Source organism: Myotis lucifugus, unplaced genomic scaffold, assembly GCF_000147115.1.
Source record: "Myotis lucifugus unplaced genomic scaffold, Myoluc2.0 scaffold_73, whole genome shotgun sequence".
In the NCBI taxonomy this organism is placed as follows: domain Eukaryota; kingdom Metazoa; phylum Chordata; class Mammalia; order Chiroptera; family Vespertilionidae; genus Myotis; species Myotis lucifugus.
In genome coordinates, this window is record NW_005871121.1 from 1,275,916 (window position 1) to 1,296,903 (window position 20,988).

General features: G+C 39.4%; 1 protein-coding gene across 3 annotated transcripts in view; it reads left to right on the forward strand.

Annotated features, from left to right (window-relative positions):
- The window catches only part of GRM8 (glutamate metabotropic receptor 8), a 709,328-nt gene that overhangs the window by 354,107 nt on the left and 334,233 nt on the right, over positions 1–20,988 (forward strand). The gene's annotated exons all lie outside the window — the stretch shown is intronic.

Consider the following 20,988-nt stretch of genomic DNA (forward strand, 5'->3'; position numbering starts at 1 on the left):
TATTAAACCAAGAGGAAAACTGGCAAAGGGGCCGCTGGCCAGAGAGATGAGGACGAGAGGAAAGACCCAAGTATGCAGGTGTCCCTTCTGACTTCCCCCTTCAGGTATTGATTTGCCCTGAACAAGTATTTTATAGTTGCTCTCCATTCACTGGTATGGCCTGAACATTTAATCTGTAACAATGTCGGCCTGCCTGTTTCTTTCCATGGGGCAAATGCCACAAGTGTTCAGGAAAGCACCTGAGAGGAGGCCACGGCCTCACCTGGTGTGCTCTTGAGGCTTGTGTTGGCTTGAGGTTGGCACCTTAAACTGGGCCAGAGCTCCAGGGAGTCTCAGAGTCACGTCCCACAGAACTGTCAAATGGTCCCATTTCCTTGGCTGTCTTCTCTGTGTTTTGTTTTGATTTTTTGCAAAATAATTGTGTTTTAAATATTGTTTTTAAGTGACAATAAAACAAGCCAGGACATCAAAAGTATAAACATTAAAGAGGGCTCAAGTGAGCGTAGCTATTTTTGATGATGAAAGGCTCCCCGGAGGTGGACCAAGGGGAGCGGAGACCTTTGATGCACTGTGTGATCTCCGCACTGCATTGCTGGGAACATCTGGTTTTGAGGTCTCTGTGGCAGCAAACCAGCTACCGGGAATCTGGATATTCTCGTACAGTTCTGGCTTTAAATGTTTTATCCACTGAAAAGAATGATGCGCAGTTTCCAGAATGTTAACGTGGTGTTAAGAGAATGTGAAGATTTCTTTTTTTCTGTTCATACAACTTTAATTACACTGTTCTAAACAGATTAAACCACTAGTAACACCTTAATTTTAAAAGTGAGGAATCTAGTTAGGGTACTGCTGCTTGCGGTGACCTACACAGCATCGTCGTAGTTAAGAGTTAAAAGCTCCTAATATTCCTTTTGGTGCCGGCAAGTGGCCTCCATGGAAGACAAAGCAGGTCTGGATTGAAGAAGCAATGGAATGAGAATGGCTGGCTTCCTCCAAGACCATGCGGTCTCCTTCTCAAACCTCCCTGGCATTTCAGAAGGAAGAGGAAAAAAGTTAAAGAGCAGGGGAGTAGGAATGAAGAGACAGGACAGAACAACCCTTAGAAGAGTTTGCTGATCTTCAAAACGAAAGAACACCCGAGCCCCTTCCCCCCACCCCCACCCTCTCATCCTATGCAGCACAAAGACCAGGATCAGAAGCAGGATCAGAAGCAGGTTTCATGCCAAGCCACAGGCCACCACCCAGGTCACTTACACACGCACACACAAGAGTACTCTGTGAGTGGCCTTTGGTGTGAGCTGGCAATGTAGCAAAGGCTTCATGCAAAGGATAAAATATAGTTTCATTTGGATCCATGAACATAAAACATGTTGTGAATCATAAGGATTAGAAATATTTTATTTTATTTTTTTAAATATATTTTATTGATTTTTTTACAGAGAGGAAGGGAAAGGGATAGAGAGTTAGAAACACCGATGAGAGAGAAACATCAATCAGCTGCCTCCTGCACACTTCCTACTGGGGATGTGCCCGCAACCAAGGTACATGCCCTTGACCTGAATTGAACCTGGGACCTTTCAGTCCTCAGGCTGATGCTCTATCCACTGAGCAAAACTGGTTAGGGCAGGATTAGAAATATTTTAGCCTATCATGATCAACTACACAATTTTCTCTTCTATTTAACACTTCCCCTTCAACATGTCTAGTGTTTACTATGTGGACAAGTATAAGTATAATGCTTGCAGATTAGTTTAATTTCACCTCTCCAAGTCATTTTCTGAAGACAGTCTTTCCTATAAATTGTAACACAAAATGCCCAAAACAGTTTACTAACTCCATGGTTGTCATACACTGGCAACCTCTTTAACATCTAGAAGTTATAATATTAGAATGCATTCGTGTGTTATATACACAGCAAAATAAAACAAAATGCACAGAACATACAGGACAGTGATTCATACTGTGTTACTATAAAACCACTGGTGCCTAGACAGTGTGGCTCAGTTGGTTGAGCATCTTCTGGTACACCAAAAGGTTGCCAGTTTGATTTCCAGTCAAGGCATTTGCCAGGGTTGTGGGCTCTATCCCTCGAAGGGGAGCCGATTGATGTTTTGAGCAATATTTTGCTCTCACATCAATGGTTTTCTCTCTCCCTCCTTGCCTCTTCCTATAAAAATCAATAAAAGGTCTTTAAAAACACCCCAAAACAACCGAAAACCTCTGGTGTGCCGCCCTTTTCACTCCCTTCTCCCTCGTGGCCTGAGCCAGTGCACACACATTGTGCCCTGCTCAAAGAGGTGGTTTGGTCACTCCATTTCCAAAAGACAAATTGCATGTGTATTTTAACAAAGGATATTTCTAAAATGTGCCATTTTACCGTCCCTCCTTGAAACATAAAACAGGCACTTCACAATATCTACAGATATGCTTAAAAAACTGTTTAGCATTGTTAACTAGCTATGGAGTTGTGAAGAATAAAATGTACAAAAGAGAAGGTGGGCATGACATGAAAATGCCTCCTGAGCGGGAGCAGTGTGCATAGTGAAGCACTCTGCTCCTCTTCACGGCCTTTGGCTCCACCTCCTCTAACCTACTGCACAGGTGTGGGCCAGGTTGGGGGCACTAGAGCTGGGCTGAAAATTCAATTTCCAAGTCATTTTCAGAAGACATTTATTTCCTATGACTTTTTTTTTTTTCAAAAAGGTATTTTCAAGACATGGGATTTTTCTATCACATGTCAGAATTTCTTTACATCTAGAAGGCCCAGATGTGACAAAATCAGACAAAATTTTTTCAGCTTTATGGAAGTGTGATTGACAGTCAGAACTGTAAGATATTTAAGTGTACATCATGACAATTTGACATACCTATGGATTGTGAAAGGACCCATCCCATCAAGTTAATTAACACATCCCTCAAACTATTTATTTACTCATTTACTTATTTGGTGGGATGAGAACATTTAAGTTCATTCTCTTAGCAAATTTCAATTATTTAATACAGCGTTTTCCTTTAAAAAGATGGGGGAATCTTGAGAGCAGCTGTTTCATATTATACACAGGTCTATATAAATGGCCAATAAATCTTCCCTAAGGCTGGGGGCACTCCCTGTTGGCCAAACATGGGATGCTGTTCTCCCTTGTCTCTCTTCTCATGTCAAGGTCAGGAGGGGTGGAATGGGCTGGCGTCTGGTTCACTGACCTAGGGGTCAGTCCAGGTCCAGGATCTGCGTGGCTCCGTGTCCTGAGGCTGAAGTGGCTGAGCTCCAGTCACACTGAGCTGCCCCTTCCAGCATCTGTTTCTTTTTTTTTTAAATATATATTTTTTATTGATTTTTTACAGAGAGAAAGGGAGAGGGATAGAGAGTTAGAAACATCGATGAGAGAGAAACATCGATCAGCTGCCTCCTGCACAGCCCCTACTAGAGATGTGCCCGCAACCAAGGCACATGCCCTTGACCGGAATCGAACCCGGGACCCCCCAGTCTGCAGGCCAATGCTCTATCCACTGAGCCAAACCGGCCAGGGCCCAGCATCTGTTTCTGAGGCACCTCACAGCCCACCTGCCTTGGGGCCACTGCCATCCTTCTGGGCCCGCCATCTCCTTGGTCCAATGACATCATATCCTTGGGGCCTGTGGGTGCTCAGCAGCTGCCCACAGAGCTGGAGTAGGAGCCAGAAGGGACCCTGGACTCCCTAAGGGTGAGGACATAGGCAGCATGAGGGTTGTAGCTGCCTCAGGGCCTGGCCACCCTGGCGCCCTCAGCTCATCCAAGGCTTAGAGGGCTGGACGCTATGGGCCGCACTCCATTAATGACCCTGCTTCCTGCTGGAATGCCTTTGCTTTCAGATTTCATTTTTTCTCTGATTAACATTTTAAGATGGATAAGTATCCTAAGGTCCTGATTATATAATTTTCTGTTGCAAACTACTACTAGGATTGAGACACTATAAATACTTCTACATATATTTAGATTGATTTTTCTCTTAAATTTCATTTGAGCTCATGTTTTTAGTTACCAAACTAAATGCTTTTTAATACAGGTGGACAATAATATTTTGTGCCCCTCCGGTCTTGTTCTGATTCTCCTTTCACCTCAGTTTCCATGTCCTCCCATCTCTTCTCTGGATTTCCTCTCTTCCTGTCACGCCTCTCATTCATTCTCATTCATTCTCTCTCTCTCTCTCTCTCTCTCTCTCTCTCTCTCTCTCTCTCTCTCTCTCTCCCTCCCTCCCTCCCTCCCTCCCTCCCTCCCTCCTTCCCTCTCTTTTTTCCTCCTGATATTGTAATGTATTGAGAAGTGCAGAGAAGAAGTACATACTAGGATTTCCATATTATAAATCATAAAAGTCCCCAGTCAATACATCTAAATTTCAAACAAACCTCCAATGATTTTTGGTAAGAAAGTGCCAAGTCCCCAGTCAATACATCTAAATTTCAAACAAACCTCCAATGATTTTTGGTAAGAAAGTGCCCAATTTATTACTTCCCTTCATTTCTTGCACATCACAGCAGTGAGATTTGAAACAAGACTGCATCAGGACACTGTAAGAAGTCAGCCCGTGTAAATGAGGTTTTATTCCTGCATCATTCTAGTGACTGAAGTTAAAGCTCACTGAGCTGTTCAGTTCTGGGGCTTCAATTCTGCCTCCTTATTGTGAATCAAAGGTGCAACGTGAGGCTCCTTTTAGTTCTGTTATCCACAGAAAAACTGGAAGTATGCGAAGGAATCACTATCTCTGAACTGAGCTTTTATAATTCCATGCTTTTTAGAGAGATCAAAACATCAAGGAGGGACTGGCATCTCATTTCACCTAATATTGCTGTGATAACAATTTTGAATAGTGACTTCAAATCATGCCATTGTACTGTAAGATCTTTAATGCTTAGATAAGACCTTTCTGGGTGGTAGCCATCTTAAAAAATACCACTGTGCTCGCACCATATAAAAAAAGTAATTAAAAAATGATCAGGGACTTAATTGTAAGCTCTAAAGCTTTAAAACTCTAAAGCAGGAGTTCCAGAAGGAGAGAATAGAAAGGAGAGGTAATAGCCAAATAGATAACAATAGAAAATAATGCAGGTACATAGAACAAAATGGGGCCTGAAGAAAGAGCCAGGCCCATGTACACACTTCACAGTGAAACAGAAATGCAAGCACAAAAGGAAATCTTTAAAGATGCCAAAGAGGAAAGACATATTATCCAAGCTGGTACAGCAATAAGACAAGTAGCAGAGTTCTAATTAGTCAAATAGATGCAAGAAGACAGAAGAAAAATATATTTAAATGTTGAGGGAAAAGTAAGAACAGTTATAAATCTACATGCAAACTATCATTTAAGAATAAAAGGAAATGAAGATATTTTATGTCACATGAAGAATTAGATAATTTGCCTCTTACAGTTTCTTTCTGAAGGAATTACTAACTTTAAAAGAAGGAAATTGATTCTAGAAATAATCAATTAGCTGTAAGAAGCAATGATTTTCAAAAAATGTCTTAGCATTGGTTTTAAAGTAGGTGGAAATAAAATTCTAGACAACAATGTTATGCTTAAGGGGCTGGAGTTAAGCCTTCCTAAACTCCTTGCAGTATTCAGAACAAATATAAAAATATTAATTATCTTAACACACTTTTATTGTTCATCTTAAAAATTTAAGGTTAACAATTAAAAGAGTAAAAGTAGACTCTTTAGTTTAGAAATCACTAGGAACAGGAAAATATATGCTATACTGAAAAGCTGATTAATCTGATGGAAGGGAGAAAAAGAGAACAAATGGAAATGACCAAAAGGATGAAAAACATATAATACAAAATAAATTGGAATAGTTATAAAATGTCACTTGTCTCAGTAAAACTCAATCATTAAAACCAAAAACCTCGGACTGAGTAAAATGTAAAATCCAGTTAAAAAGCAGTCTACTACACTACACAGATGTTTATGCTAACACATCTCTTAGAAATTAATAAATTAATTGAACCAACATATTTAGAAAGGATATAAAAGTTGAGTAACTCAATTAACAAGATTGATTTGGCAGATGTGGATACAGCTGCACACTGAACAAATATGAGCGTCTATTCTTTTAAAGTGCACTGAATTCAAGGCAGTGTGTTGTGGGGGCTGTAAGAGCAGATTTGGGAGTTTCAATGACTAAGTTTGAGTCTTAGCACCACAAGGTACTCACTGTGCTAATTGGTTAAGTTACTTTATCTTGCTATATCTTAGGTACCTTATTCATGAGTCCTAACAACTTAAAACATGTACACTGTGCAGAATAATGCCTAACACATGGTAAATATTTGAACAATGTAAGTTGGTATTGTCATTATACATGGCTTCAAAAAAAAGTGGAACACTATTCTAAGAAATTTTGATCATATGGAAAGTCAAATGAATGCGATGGTATTAAAATTTTTTCCAGGGCAAAAGACCAAAGAAAGAGGCAGACAACTTCAAAATTACATTAAGAATTTATTAAGGGAACTTACACAGGAGGCTCACATGACAGGTCAGGATGGATAAGGGTACAGGAGTATGAACAGTCCAGATAAGGGGAAAACATCTTATGTTTGTCCAGGATAATGACCTGTTCCAAAACCCAGCATAAACCATCATGCTGTGGGGCATGGTGGAGGGTTGATCACACAGTCTCTCAGGGGATGTGTGGTTGTGTAGGGTTGATCACACAGTCTCTGAGGGGATGTGTGGTTGGGAAGCAATCTCTCTTCTGTCCAGGACCTAACGGGCAGGTCTCTCAGTGGCGATGTCATGGAACAGTCTCTTTTCTACAGAAAGTAATTTAGGAATATACAGTGTTGAAACTGCATTCTATGCTAGTAATTCCACTTCTAAGCATACACTATAGGGAAGTTCTCATATATGTGCCCTGGATATTTGTTTCTGCATTGATATTAATAGTTGATATTTGGAAGCAATATAAATGACCATTTATAGGGAAAAGGATAAATAAATCGCAGCATATTATATAAGACTTAAGGCAGTGAGCTAGATCTTCATGCAGCAGCATTGGCCAAATCTTGAAAGCATAGTGGTGATAGACCAAAGAAAAATATGGCATGATACAGTCAGTCCCTGATTTACAATGGTTTGACATGATTTTTTGAATTTGTTTGAAAGTCATATGCATTCAGTAGAAACCATACTGTGGATTTTGAAATTTGATCTTTTTCTGGTTAGATATATATGACACAATACTCTCTTAAGATGCTGGGCAGCTGCAGTGAGCTGTAGCTCTGTGTCAGCCACCTGATCACCACAGTAGCCAACAGACACTTCTGTGTACTGTGTTGCCAGAGCTTTTGGGTATTGTGTTCTGAGTAACCTTTAAGGTAGGCTAGGCTAAGTTATGATGGTCAGTGGGTTAGATGTATTAAATGCATTTTTGAGTTATGACATTTTCAATGTATGATGGGTTTGTCAGGATATAACCTCATCAGAAGGTGAGGGACATCTGTACTTATATTCTTTATGAATAGATACATATGCATATGAGGGAAAATGAAAATGTGGACAGGGAAGGATATGTAGCAACTTCAATATTGTGGTTATGCTGAGGAGGAAGGGAAGGGATTATAAATTCTTGGTGGCAGATATGTGAGTATTTCATATAACCTCTACATATTTTTGTATGTTAGAAATATTTCAGATTAACAAAGTCTCAGCTTGTATGGGATCCTTATGAGCTGCTGAGATCAAACAGCAGAATCACTGGCTTGTATGGATGAGAAAGGCATGTCTGAGCATGGCTCACAGCCACAGAGGAAAATTCACCAATAAAAAATTTACAATAATTGCTGCAGTCACAAACCATCTTAGCATATTCACCACATCAAATGGATTTTTTATTATTTAGAAGTCTTTTCAGTTATATACTAATATTCACAGGTCATGAGGATTTTATTTTTAGAAAAGTAAGAATATATCAACATATAAAACTATATATTACAAAGAAAAACTGCACAGATATATTTTCCCAGTGTTTCCAACTTAAGATATGTGTTTTGTCCAGTACATGTGTTATGTAGAATGGAATAGAACATTTGAACTCAGTACTGGAATGTTTGTAATTTCCATAAATAAATTCAGTTTTAAAAAATTGGAGTTAATATCTACAAACTGGGTAAAAATCAGCTCTTTTAAATGAAGTTATTTTATGCTTTTATTATTATAGTTATTTTAATTTGTAATTATTTCTCCATAATTGATAACACACTTTAATTTCACAAACACATCTGTATTTCAAGTATGTTAGTTGAGCTAATAGTCTTTTAAAAATAATTGTTACCAAAAATGTTTCTTAAGTAGGTATAGACTCTTATTTGTACATATAAGTAATTATATTTTACAGTAGTACTGTTATTGTAGAAATGTGTGGATGGTCTTTCTCTATTGCTAGTGGGAGTGGGGTATCCCCATTGAGTGCTGGGGGTTGGGTCCTTACGATATCTCGAGAAAAAGAATTTTCTGAGATACAGGAGAATGAGTGACTTTTATTTGCATGGAATTACATCCTTGGGTTTCCCAAGTCCCATTTCCCTTAACCCATTCATGGAAGATGTGCAGCTGGGGATTCAGCAGAGCTAAAAGCAAAGCCAGTGTCCAGAGTTTCCATTCCATGGTGGAGCTGGGTCTGGTTTAGCATTAAGTTAGTTGCAGTGTGTTAGTCCATTGTATGGGGGCTCATGTGGGCAAATGCAGGAGCATGAGAGCATCACAAGCCAGTAGTCAAGAGAGCAAGAGTCAAGTTGGCAAGAGAGCAAACTCCTTTGTTTAGGAGCTTAAGGATCTCAAATCTTCCCACATTTGCAGTGGCTACTTTGGCCAGTGACCTGCCTGTTCCCAGGTGTGACTGACACACAAGTACCTTCCCCATGTCGCTCATACTTTACTGGGCATGCGTCTATTCTTCCTCTGTCCAGTCCCTTCCTCTCGGGGGAGTGTTGAACTGCAGCTTACTGGCAAAGCTGCACACATGGCATATAATATTTGGTCATCCCTTTGCTCCTTTCCTATTATTAATAACTAGGTCAAATTACAATAGTATCAGTGCTACTGAGTCTATTAATTGCTATAATAGCCTAATTGTGTTTAAGGAACTGCATTTAAGGAATAGCAAGGAAGTCTGTGTGGCTTGGATCAAGTGATCAAAGGTGAGCATAATAGAAGATGAAGTTAGAGAGTTAAGGGGAATGTCCAAATTATTAGTTAAATGAACAAGCCATTTTAAAAGTATGAATAAATGGTATAACATAGAGAACATGAATTTAAAATCTAGATATGAATCTAGGTTCTATCATGGATTTCTTACATGGAAGTTTCTTCACATCATTTTGCTTCAGTTTTTCAGTCTGCAAAATGAGCTCATTGATCTCATAGGATTGTTTTTGAGAATTAAAGGTAGCAATCCATGGATTGTGTATTGCATAGTTCTGGACACATATTCATGTCTGGTAAATGTTAGTATTTCTTTCCTTCACAATTTCCTGAAATTTCCATATTATTTCTCTTTAATTTGAAAGGGCAATGCAGAAGTTCAAGTTGCTTAAGAAAGAATTATAAGCAGAACCAACAATGACCCAAGATTTACAATGGGTGAACATGTAATTGTGTTATTCATGTAGTAAAAAGAGGGTTGAATTATTTAGGACCCATAGTCTTCAGCAATGCATAATGGACAGATTTCAGGCAGCTCATGTATCACTCGAAGTGTATGTGAATTTCTTCTGTAAGTGAACTTTTTCCCAGATGTTTCCATACAAACCTATATCAGACTCTCAAAGTACCCATGGCCTCCTAAAATACTGTGTGCACATGAATTGAATATCCTTTATAAAATAAAGACCTTGCTATTGAGGATAATCTGTGGTAACTTTCACACTGGGATAAACTAAGTGTTAATTGTACATACATTTAAAAAAAAAACTGTTTCTCTCTTCCCCATTATTAAAGTGCAGATAGCTTGGGGAAAGTATGACTTACCTTGGTAAATCAATCTTTAGTATGAGGTGGTTCACTGGGAGTGTTCGTTGGCTTGATAAAGGGCTTATGAGGTGGAGTTAGCCTCACTTTACTAAATTTAGTTGGTACAAGTCCAGCTTTTATTCATTCATTTAGTAAATTTTAATTTTAAACCCCTATGTGGCAGAATCTGTGCTAGGTGCTGGAGGTGCTATGGTGGTGAACCAGAGAGCGGAGTAAGCAAACAAACCAATAAAAAGATTGTATATGGTGGGAGTGGTGGGTGGTTGGTGGGAGGTGGAAGTATGTTGGGAGAGATGTGTGTGTGTGTGATGAAAACCAACCTGAGCTGCCCTGGGAGAGGCTATTTTGGATGTGGTGGTCAGGGAAGGCCTCTTTCGAAGGAGGGATATTGGCTACCTGCCATGCAAATGGGGAAGCATACTTGAGGCACAGGACCTGGCAGAGGCCTACTTGAGGCACAGGACCTGGCAGAGGCCTTGAGTAAGTGGGAAAGTGAATGGCATGTTCAGAGAACAGAAGGAGCCAGTGTGGCTTAAGCATCCTCAGTGAGAAGGAGATAGGTAAGAGGTCAAGTTGAGGGGTAGATGAGAGTTAAAGCATTCAAATACTTATGGGCAATAATTAGGAATTTGAGTTTTGCTATAAGACTAATAGGAATGAATTAAAGAATTCTGAGTAGAGGAGAGATCTGATTTAAATGTTGAAACTATGACTCCTAATGCTCTGTGGGAACTGGGTTGTAGTAACCAGCAGTAGATGCAGTGGGATCCCCATATCCAATCCACCAAGATATGAAGTTCTATCACTACCAAATATATAACATATCCAACCTCTTCTTTAGCCATGTGGGCTAAGGAAAATTTAATTACCAAGTTTTTGCCTTTAATAACTTGGTGAGTAGGAGTTATCACTTTCTTTAATGGAAATAACTTAGAAGTCTCGGATTTGGGTGTGTGTAGGGTAGAAAATTCTGTTCTGAACATGTTAAGTTGTAGTTACCTACTAAACATTCATGTAGTGATAGAGTTGTATGTAGGAGTTGAAAGTGCAGAGGAAATGTGTGGCCTAAAGATAAAAATTGAGAATCAACAGTATACAGTGATATTTAAACCATGAGACTAATAAGGCAGAGAAGAAAAGAGGACCTGGTACTACCTCTCACCTGATGAGATCTGCTCTAAAGGAAAGCGTAGAAATGATGTTGTAGAAGAGGGTGTAGAGTAAAGCCTGGGAGTTTAGTGTTTAGATACATTGTGTTAGAACATTTCTCTATGTGAATGAAAATGATAGGTTTTTAGGGCATGAATGATGGTGCTGAGAGAAGATGGCTTATTGCAATGAGCAGAATTGAGGGTTACTCATTGGGTCACTCGTTGCACTTTTTTTTTCTTGCTGACTATTTAAAAACCCAACATCTTCATTCCTTTTACCTGGATAACTAAGTGGAAAATGGTTGCTTATAAATGCAGCTGCCACCTCTGCTTGTAGAATCACAGGCAATAACTCCATTTGGTTCAGAGGTTATAAAACTTAGCCAGACTTCTCTAGGCAGCAGTCAGCACAAAGATATCATCCCATGTAGTTGTGGTAACTCACAGGATTTTTCTACTATTTGTATCTTTCCTTGCCCCTTCTTCTAGGGAAGGTATTATTTCCCTTTGGTGAGTAATTATGTAAAGTTTCATGATCCTTTGAGTAAAGATCTCCCTGTTCACAGAAAGTTTATTTTGCTTTTCCTACAGAGTAAAAGGCACCTTGCATTTTTTAAGAACTTGGTTATCATTAAGATCTGTGCATCAGGAATGTGGTCAGACAGAACTTTTCCAAGGAGGGGAAGCAAAACATGCTTATTTCCTAAATACCATAGATGAGAGCTAATTAACCCAACTGAGAAGACTACCTCTGACAGGGCAGAATGGAAGAATGCATGGATCTTATAGCAGATAATATGTTGCCTTTGAAGGATATCCCCCATAACAAGAATTATACAGCAATGTGGAACTTGGCAACTTTCCCATGATCTAAGGGCTTTGGAATTTCATTATTGGCTGGTTTAGGTGGTAATTGTGCATTTTTACATATATTTGCTTCCATTTCCAAATCCTTGCATAGAGAAGTCACCCCAAAATGAGTTAGCTAAAATGTTTCCTGGTTCATCTACATCATTGGGCTGGGCATTATGAATATATTCACTGGTCTTACTGACTTCTAAAATTTATTGTATAAAAAGAGATATCACTATATAACAGAAGTGACCAATGAAAATACCCCAGACAAGATTAGGAGAATAACAAATAAACCAAATGTAAGGCAAATAGGAATAGCACTGGTTTCCCTATAAGTTCTAATCACTTGAGCTCCAGGTCCATGTTTCAACTCATCTACACAGATCCTTCAGAATGAATTGCTAAAAGAATTGTGGCAATGTTATTTTTGGTATTTGATTTTTTAATTTACAGGCATTCCCTGTAGATATAACAGTGACAGCAAATTTATGGAGTGCTAATATAAAGGATGTACTGGCTAGAAATATTTTAAGATATGATATTTCTTAAAGTAATTACTCAAACTAGTGAAGTCCATAGATGTAACATTCTGTATATTTGCCTGATATTTCATTAATTATTTGAGTTCAGAAAAAGAATAAAACCTGAGAGGGAATTTACTTTTGAAAAAGAGATTTTAGTAGTACTTGGGAAAAAATTTAAAAAGCTGGAGAAAGTCCATGCTTCTGAATTATAATGACCATTTTTCTCCTTTATTTTTTAAATTTTTAATTGTAATTTAAATCTCCATGATTATTTTTAAAATATTTTTTTATTTTTCAATTACAATTGACATACAATATTATATTAGTTTTAGGTGTACAGCATAGTGATTCGACATTTATATAACTTACAAAGTGATCACCCTGATATATCTACTAGCTATCTGACACTATATAGAATTATTAAAATATTATTGACTATATTCCCTTTGATACCCACTTTATATCCTAGTGCCTACTTGCCACTATTAATTTATACTTTTTAATCTCTTCCTCTTTTTCACCTATGCCCCAAACCCGTCTTCTGTCTGGAAAAATGTTCTCTGTATCTACAAGTCTGTTTCTGTTCAGCTTGTTTATTTATTTTGTTTTTTAGATTCCACATATGAGTGAAATCATATGGCATTTGTCTTGCTCTGACTAATTCTCTCAGCACAACACCCTCTAGGTTCATCCATATTGTTACAGATGGCAAGATTTCATTCTTTTTCATGGTGAGTCATATACCATTGTATATATATATGTACCACCTCTTCTACATCTATTTATTTACAGATGGAAACTTAAGTTGCTTCCTATCTTGGCTCTTGTAAATAGTGCTGCAGTGAATAACTATATGGATCCATATGTCTTTTTGAATTAGTGTTTTGGGTTTCTTCAAATAAATACCCAGAAGTAGAATTGCTGGGTCCTGCTTTGTCTATTGTTATAAAGTTATTTTGTTTTTTATTAAATATTGCTACCCTAGGATTTATTTTTATTTTCATGAAATATCTTTTTTCATCCCTTTACTTTCAGTCTATGTGTGTTTTTCAGTTTTCAGTGAGTATCTTATAGATAGCATATGTAAGAGTCTCATTTTCTTATCTGTTCAGCCACCCTATACCTTTTGATTGGAGCATTTAATCCATTTACATTTGAAGTAATTATTGATAGATATGTAGTTATTGCTATTTTATTGTTCTTATTTTTTACCTTTTTTTGCTTCTTTTTACTGTTTCTTGTAATGCTAGTGTGGTAGTAATCAACTCCTTTAGCTTTTTCTTGTTTGGAAATCTCATTATCTGTTCTTCAGTTGTAAATGCTAGCTTTGCTGGGTGGAATAATCTTGGTTTTGGTCCTTACTTTTCATTACTTTGAATATTCCATGTCGATCCTTTATGGCTTGCAAAGTTTCTATTGAGAAATCAGTTGACAGTCTTCTGGAAGCACCCTTATAGATAACTAACTGTCTTTCTTGTGTTGCTTTTAAGATTCTATCTTTGTCTTTAACCTCTGGCTTTTTAAGTATGATGTCTTGGTGTGGGCCTTTTTGGGTTTATCTTGTTTGGGACTCTCTATGCTGCCTGGGCTTGTATTTCTATTTCCTTCACTAAGTTAGTGAAGTTTTCAGTCATTATTTCTTCAAATACTAGTAGATGTTTTTGGTTTTATTTTCTCTTTTTTCTCCTCTAGAACCCCTATTATGCAGATGTTGTTATGCTTGTCCCTTAATCTATCCTTATTTCCTTGGATTCCTTTTTTAAAAAAAAGTTTTTATTGATTTTATCGAGTGATGAAGGGAGAGGGATAGAAAGAAAGAAACATGGATGAGAAAGAAACATCGATTGGCTGCACCCTACATACTCCTTACCAGGGACTGTGCCCACAACCTGGGCATGTGCCCTGATTGGGAATCGAACAGGTGACCTCCTGATTCATGGATTGATGCCCAACCACTGAGACACACTGGCCGGGCTGGATTCTTTTTACTTTTGGCTGTTCTGATTGGATGTGTTCTGCTACCTTATCTTCCAAATTGCTGATTTACTCCTCTACTTCTTCTGATCTACTGTTGATTCCTACTAATGTATTCTTCATTTCAGTTATTATATTTTTCATTTCTGACTGGTTTCTTATGATGTTTTCTATCTCCATTTTTATGTTAACTTTCTCTTTGTTGAAGTTCTCACCAATATCATTGAGTATCTTTATAAAACAGTGTTTTGAACTTTGCATGTAGTAGATTGCTTGTCTCCATTTTGTTAATTCTTGTTTTGGAGTTTTGTTCAATTCTTTCATTTGGAACATGTTTCTTTGTGTTCTCATTTTGGCAGCCTCCCTGTGTTTGTTACTATGTATTACGTAGAGCTATTATGTCTCCTGGTCTTGGTAGAGTGGCCTTAGGTAGTAGGTGTTTTGTAGGGCCCAGTGATGCAGTCTCCTGAGTCACCTGAGCCAGGTGCTCCAGGTATGTCCCTTGTGGATTGTATGTTCCCTCCTGTCGTAGTTGAACCCTGGTTGCTATTGGCACATAAATGGGAGGGATTGGCTCTCAGACTAATTTATTTTGAGGACTGATCATGACTACAGTGGAGGAGCTGTTATGCAAAGGCTGACTCTACAGAGCAGGATTCACTCTAGCAAGGTCCAGTGCCTGCCACGTTTGCCCTCTGAGTGTGTTGTTTGTAGAGGTGGTTGGGTGGTGCTCTGGTGTGGTCTGAAGCTAGCTGCTAGATGTGTTAGCTTTGGGGCCTCTTGGGAGTTGCAGACCAAGTTCAATCACTGCCAGTGTCTTGTCTAGGGCCATCTGGAATGAGCTAGAAAGTGATCTGCAGATGGTTGCCACTTGGTCTTGGAGGTGCCTGGGAGAAGCTAACCTACAAACGGAGGGTGGCTGTTGGTAGTGCCAGGCTTGAGGCTGTTTAACAAAATGTATGGGGCACTCTGAGGCCAGATACTGCCTGTTTGTGGTTTGAGAACCTTTGAGAGATTTTAGGAAACTCTACCACATGAGCCAACACAGGCCATTTGTATGAAAAATTCACTGGAAGCAGCTTGTGTGGGCCCATGGTTGATGGAGACTCTTGTCTGTCCCTGCTGAGAGATGGCTCAGCACAGGAACAGTGGCCTCTGCCAGCACCCTGCCTGGGAGAAGCTGCTCCTCCAGCCCTTGCCCTGAAGCCAGGCAATTCACTTCCTCCCCATGTGTCCCTGGAGCCTTGTGAGCTTCTGCACCAACACGGAAGCTCAGAACAAGTGTGTCTGTCAGTGAATAAGTCCATATATCAGTTCTTTAAGAAGAATGCCTGGGACTCCAGAAGCCCTCACTCAGCCACAATCTCTGCTGGTTTTTACAGCCAGAAGTGATGGGAACTTCTCTTTCTGGCACTGGAATTCTGGGCTGGAGAGCCTCCTGTGGGACTCAGACCCCTGGCTCCTCAGCGGGGACCTCTGCAGCTGAGATACTCATTCTCAATTTGTATGTTATTCTTGGAAATAATAATGTTTTAGATTTGTTGGGTTAAGTAAAATGTTATTAATTTTATCTTTTCACTGTTATCAATGTGACTACTAGACAATGTAAAGTGACACATGTTTCTCTCATTATTCTATTGGGAAGTTAGTGCATGGTTTGGTGAGAGGTTTCAGTGAGAGAGGATGTATTTTCCCTGACTCTATAATAGACTTGAAAGTATGGGGTTGGAGGATACCCCAAAGGAAGATAATTTAGAGAGAAAAGAACGGAAGCCAAGGGAGAACCCTAGGGAACTCTCAATTAGGGTAGAGAGAAATAAGCAGCCTAGGGGCAAAGGAGTTCATAGCTTCATCTCCTGCATTTATTATTATGATTGTTTTAAGTAAACATTTGCTGAAATAATCCATGGATAAGTGAATACTGTAATGAATGTGTACTTACTTCAAGTGGACTCTCCATTCTGCTCCATAATCAAACTTTATTTCCTGGTGCTTTCATTCTTCTAGACCACTATTTCCTTCTCCCTGGATTTAAACCTCTAACTCCAATCTTTCTCTCCCAACCTCACTCTGAGCTGTCAGCTGATGATCTTTCTTTTGCTTTCACTGAGCACTAATCAGAAGAGAAGCAATCTCTTCCCAGGTCTCCGTACCACATAGCCTCACAGCCACCTCCTCTCCCTTCTCCATGCTCCCGCTTAGCCAGCTCCTCTGCTTGTGCAGTAGACCCCAGCCCATTCGCCCCAGGACATGACTCCTGAAGTTCTTTCTTTCCTGGGTCATAAGTTTTCCCTCTCTACTTGATTATTGAAGTCAATATGGAAAAATCACTATTTCTCCCATCTTAAAACATTTTTTTGATCCTGCTTCACTCTCCAGTTATTACTCCTTTTTTCTTATTCTCTTTTCATCAGAATATCTTGAAAAAGTTGACTATACATGCTGCTTCCAGTTTCATATGTTGAAGCCCTAACTCCCAACAAAACTTATTTGGAGACAGGCCTTTTAGGAGATAATTAAGATTAAATGAGATTATAAGAATGGGGTCCTAATCCAATAGGATTGGTGACCTTTTAAGAAGAGGAAGAGATGACAATCTTCCTTTCCCTGAAGCCGCTTAAGAAAAGCCACATAAGCACACAGCAGGAAGGAGGCTATGTGCAAGCCGGGAAGACAGCTCCCACAGAACCTGACCCTTCGGACACCCTGATCTCAGGCTTCCAGCCTCCAGGACTGTAGGGAAATAAATTTCTGTTGTTTGAGCTACCCGTTTATAGTCTTTTGTTAAGGCAGTCCAAGCAGACTAAGAAAACAAGTGAATTAAACCTTTGCCTCTTCATCAGAATGGGGATAATAATAATACCTAAATCACAGATTATTGTGAAAACCTAAAAGAGGTCATGTACAGAAAGGCTTGGTAATTTAAAGAAAGGAGTTTGAGCAATGATATCATTTTCCAGGTTTCTATTTGATTGCAGAACTTCTGGTTACGTATACCTGATCTTATAAATCAGAGTCTCCCACAATGCTTGTTAAAAGTAGAGGTTCCCAGACCCCATATTAGACCTGGAGAATTAGAATCTCACTGATGGGGCCCAGGAATCCAGAATTCCAGATAATCTGTACACTTAGGGGCACTACATCAAAGGAGTGGCCTGCTAATCAGTGTTTCCAAATGTTGTTCTGCCAGGAACTCAGTTGAAAGGAATATATGTCAGTAGATGCCCGTTGACAAGGAGAAGATAAACAGAAGTCCTGTTCTGAAAGCTATCAGAGTCTGCCTTGGCTATGTGAATCTGCATGTGCATACTTTAAATGTACCACAAAGGATGGTGGCTGGTCCTAAAATTAATTAAAATAATATAACAAGATTACTGTGTAATTTTTACATTGCTACCTTATTTAAATATTGCTTTGTGATCAATAATATATGAGAACATAGTGTGTTCCAGCAAATGAAATGAAGGAAGTTACTGCTTGTGATTCTTTATCTGTGCCATCTTAAGTAAATAGCTGGCAGGTGAAGTTGACTTTCCGTAGGCACGAGTAATAGCTGAACAGAAGGGAAAGACTGGTGCTGTTCCCTCCCCGGCTCACAGAAACACTGGCTTCTCTTTCAGTGCTACTGAGTCTCATCTTAATGATTAAATCTTTAAAAAGGATGCCGAATACCCAGCAATGGTAATTACAGTGCCCAATCCACCTCCTCACAGCTTCCTGCAAGACAGTATTTACTCTGGGTTATGTGTTTGCCAGAACAATCATAGCCCAGCTTTAGCTGGTGGGTGTTCAGCTGTATCTGTGCCATGCATTTTTGCAAGATGTTATGAAGACCCAACTGAGACTCAAAAGCTTTGTCAATGGTTAAAAATGTCTCACTAGGAATGTATTAGCATATTCGCTTGGATCTCAGTTTGACTTCTATTTTTATTCCAATTAATTTTAGCTCCCTTCTCTCTTCCTTCCTTTACTAATGTATCCACTGTCACAAGCCATATGTGGTAGTGAGTTTTGTTGTTTTATAACCCCATTTAGTACATATAATGGATTTATTCCTTATTGAGCTTCTACTATGTACCAGGCACTGTGCTAGTTACTGAAATCCAGATCTGCTAAAATCGACATTGAACAAAATAGGAGGTCAGACATTCCAAACAATACAGGAAGCACATTTGTTGTGAATCTGATAGGGTTATGTCAAGTGTTATGTGTTATGGGCAGTTATCTTCTTTTATAATGTATCTGTAAGTCCTCGTACCATTTTGTCATCCTTAAACAACTGTTTGCAAATTAAATGCTTTTATTTTTCTCTTCCAAGTCCTCCATACATACTATATAATAAAACCTAATGTGCTAAGTGTCTGGTCATCCAGTTGGCTGTTCAACCAATCAAAGCATAATATGATAATGATATGCTAAGGCCACTGAACTGCTCGCCATGACATGCACTGACCACCAGGGGGGCAGATGCTCAATGCAGTAGCACTCCCACAGGGGGAGTGTCGATCAGCCAGAAGCTGGGCTCACTGCTGGCGAGCCCAGTGGCAGTGGTGGGAGGCTCTCCCACCACCCTGGCAGTGCTAAGGATGTCTGACTGATAGCTTAGGCCTGCTCCCCGCTATCAGTCGGACATCCCCCTGAGGGCTCCCAGACTGCGAGAGAGCATGAATTTCGTGCACTGGGCCTCTAGTTTTTCATAATTGTATTAGTATTAGTTTCTATTGCTGCTGTAACTATTAGCACAAACTTAGTGCCTTAAAACAACACAATGCATTATCACATGGTACTGGTGGTCAGCAGTCTGAAATGGGTCCAATTGGGCTAAAACCAAAGTTTCAGCAGGACTGCATTTTTTCGTGGAGGCTTCAAGGGAGAACTTTTTTTAGCCTTTTTCAACTTGTAGAGGCTGTTAGCATTCCTTGGCTCATGTCCTCTTGCATCTTCAAAGCCTATAATGACCATTCAAACTTAAGTCTTTCTTCTGATGCCCTCTGTTGTGGACTAAATGTTTGTGTCACCCCCAAATCCTTATATTGGAGCCCTAACCTCCAATGTGACTATATTTGAATTATTAAGGTAAAAGGTGGTCATAAGGGTAGGGCCTTGATTTGGTAGGATTAGTGTCCTTACCAGAAAAGACCAAGAGAGCTTGCTCTGTCTCTGTCTCTCTGTCGCTCTTTCTCTGTCTCTTTTTACCTGTATCCATGAGGAAAGGCCATGTGAGCACGGGAGAGCTCTCACTGGATACAAACACCATTGAAACCTTGATCTTGGACTTCCGTCCTCCAGAACTGGGAGAAATAAATGTCTGTTGTTCAAGCCACCCAGTCTGTGGTATTCTGTTAGTGGCAGCCTGAGCAGATGGATACTTTATCTTTTTGCGTCTGGCTCTTCTGCCTCTTTCTTTTCCACTTAAGGACACTTGTGATTATATCTGGTCCACCCAGGTAATCCGGGATAATCTCCTTTTCTAAAATTCAGCTGATGAACAGTTTTTATTCTGTCTGCAACCTTAATTCCCCGACGTAACATAATGTATTCACAGGTTGCAGGGATGAGGGCATCTTTGGGGACCATTATTTCATTCTCTCTCTTTGTTTTTAGAGGTTAAGTGTTATTTACCGGTTTTTTCCTTTTATTGAATTGTTTTGGGTAAAAGTGCCTCTTTTTTTCTGGCAGTTTGTGATTTAGAAATCATTGCTTCAATGGTCAGATTGACAGATATAAAGCGCTGTACTGGTTTTCAATAACCGAATCCTCTAAAACATCTTTGGTTGATCCCCCACCCTCCGTGCTCATTTCTCCTTCTGGCCTCTGTCTGCAGAGGCCGCCCTGCCTTTGCTCATGGTCTGCTGCTGTGCACTTGGAATCTCCTCTTGCCATGTGGAACCTGTGGTTCTCCTCTGAGAGTGTCCTATTCTCCATTCCAGGTCAACATAGACACATGAATCACATTATAGTGTTTCTTCAAATGATTGTATCTTTCATTTAGGGAGAAATTAGAAAACTGTTTAATGGTTAAACAATTTATTGGTCATATGTAACCTTTTTTTTCTGTCACTGTAGGTATGTGAGCTTTCTTTTTATATCTTAGTTTTCCTCCCAGCATCATTTTTCAAAATTTCATTCAAATTTCTTTGATTTTTTACCTACTGTTTTCTGTCCCAAAATTCACATTGCTTTTTGTTATCATGTCCCCTTAACTTCCTTTAGAGGGTGATGGTTTCTCAGATTTTCCTTGTTTTCAATGGCCTTGACTAGTTGATGAGTACTGCCATTTTGCTGAGTGTTCTTTAATTCAGTTTGCCCGATGTTGTCTCATTAGACCAGACTGCTGTGCTTTGCAAAGAGAGACCATGGAGGTTAAGTGCCATTCTCTCCACAGTGTATCAAGGACGCATGCTCTCAACATGACGGGTCCCTGTGAAGGTTCGCTTTGATGACATGGCTCAGGTGGTGTCTGTCAGATTTCTCCATAAT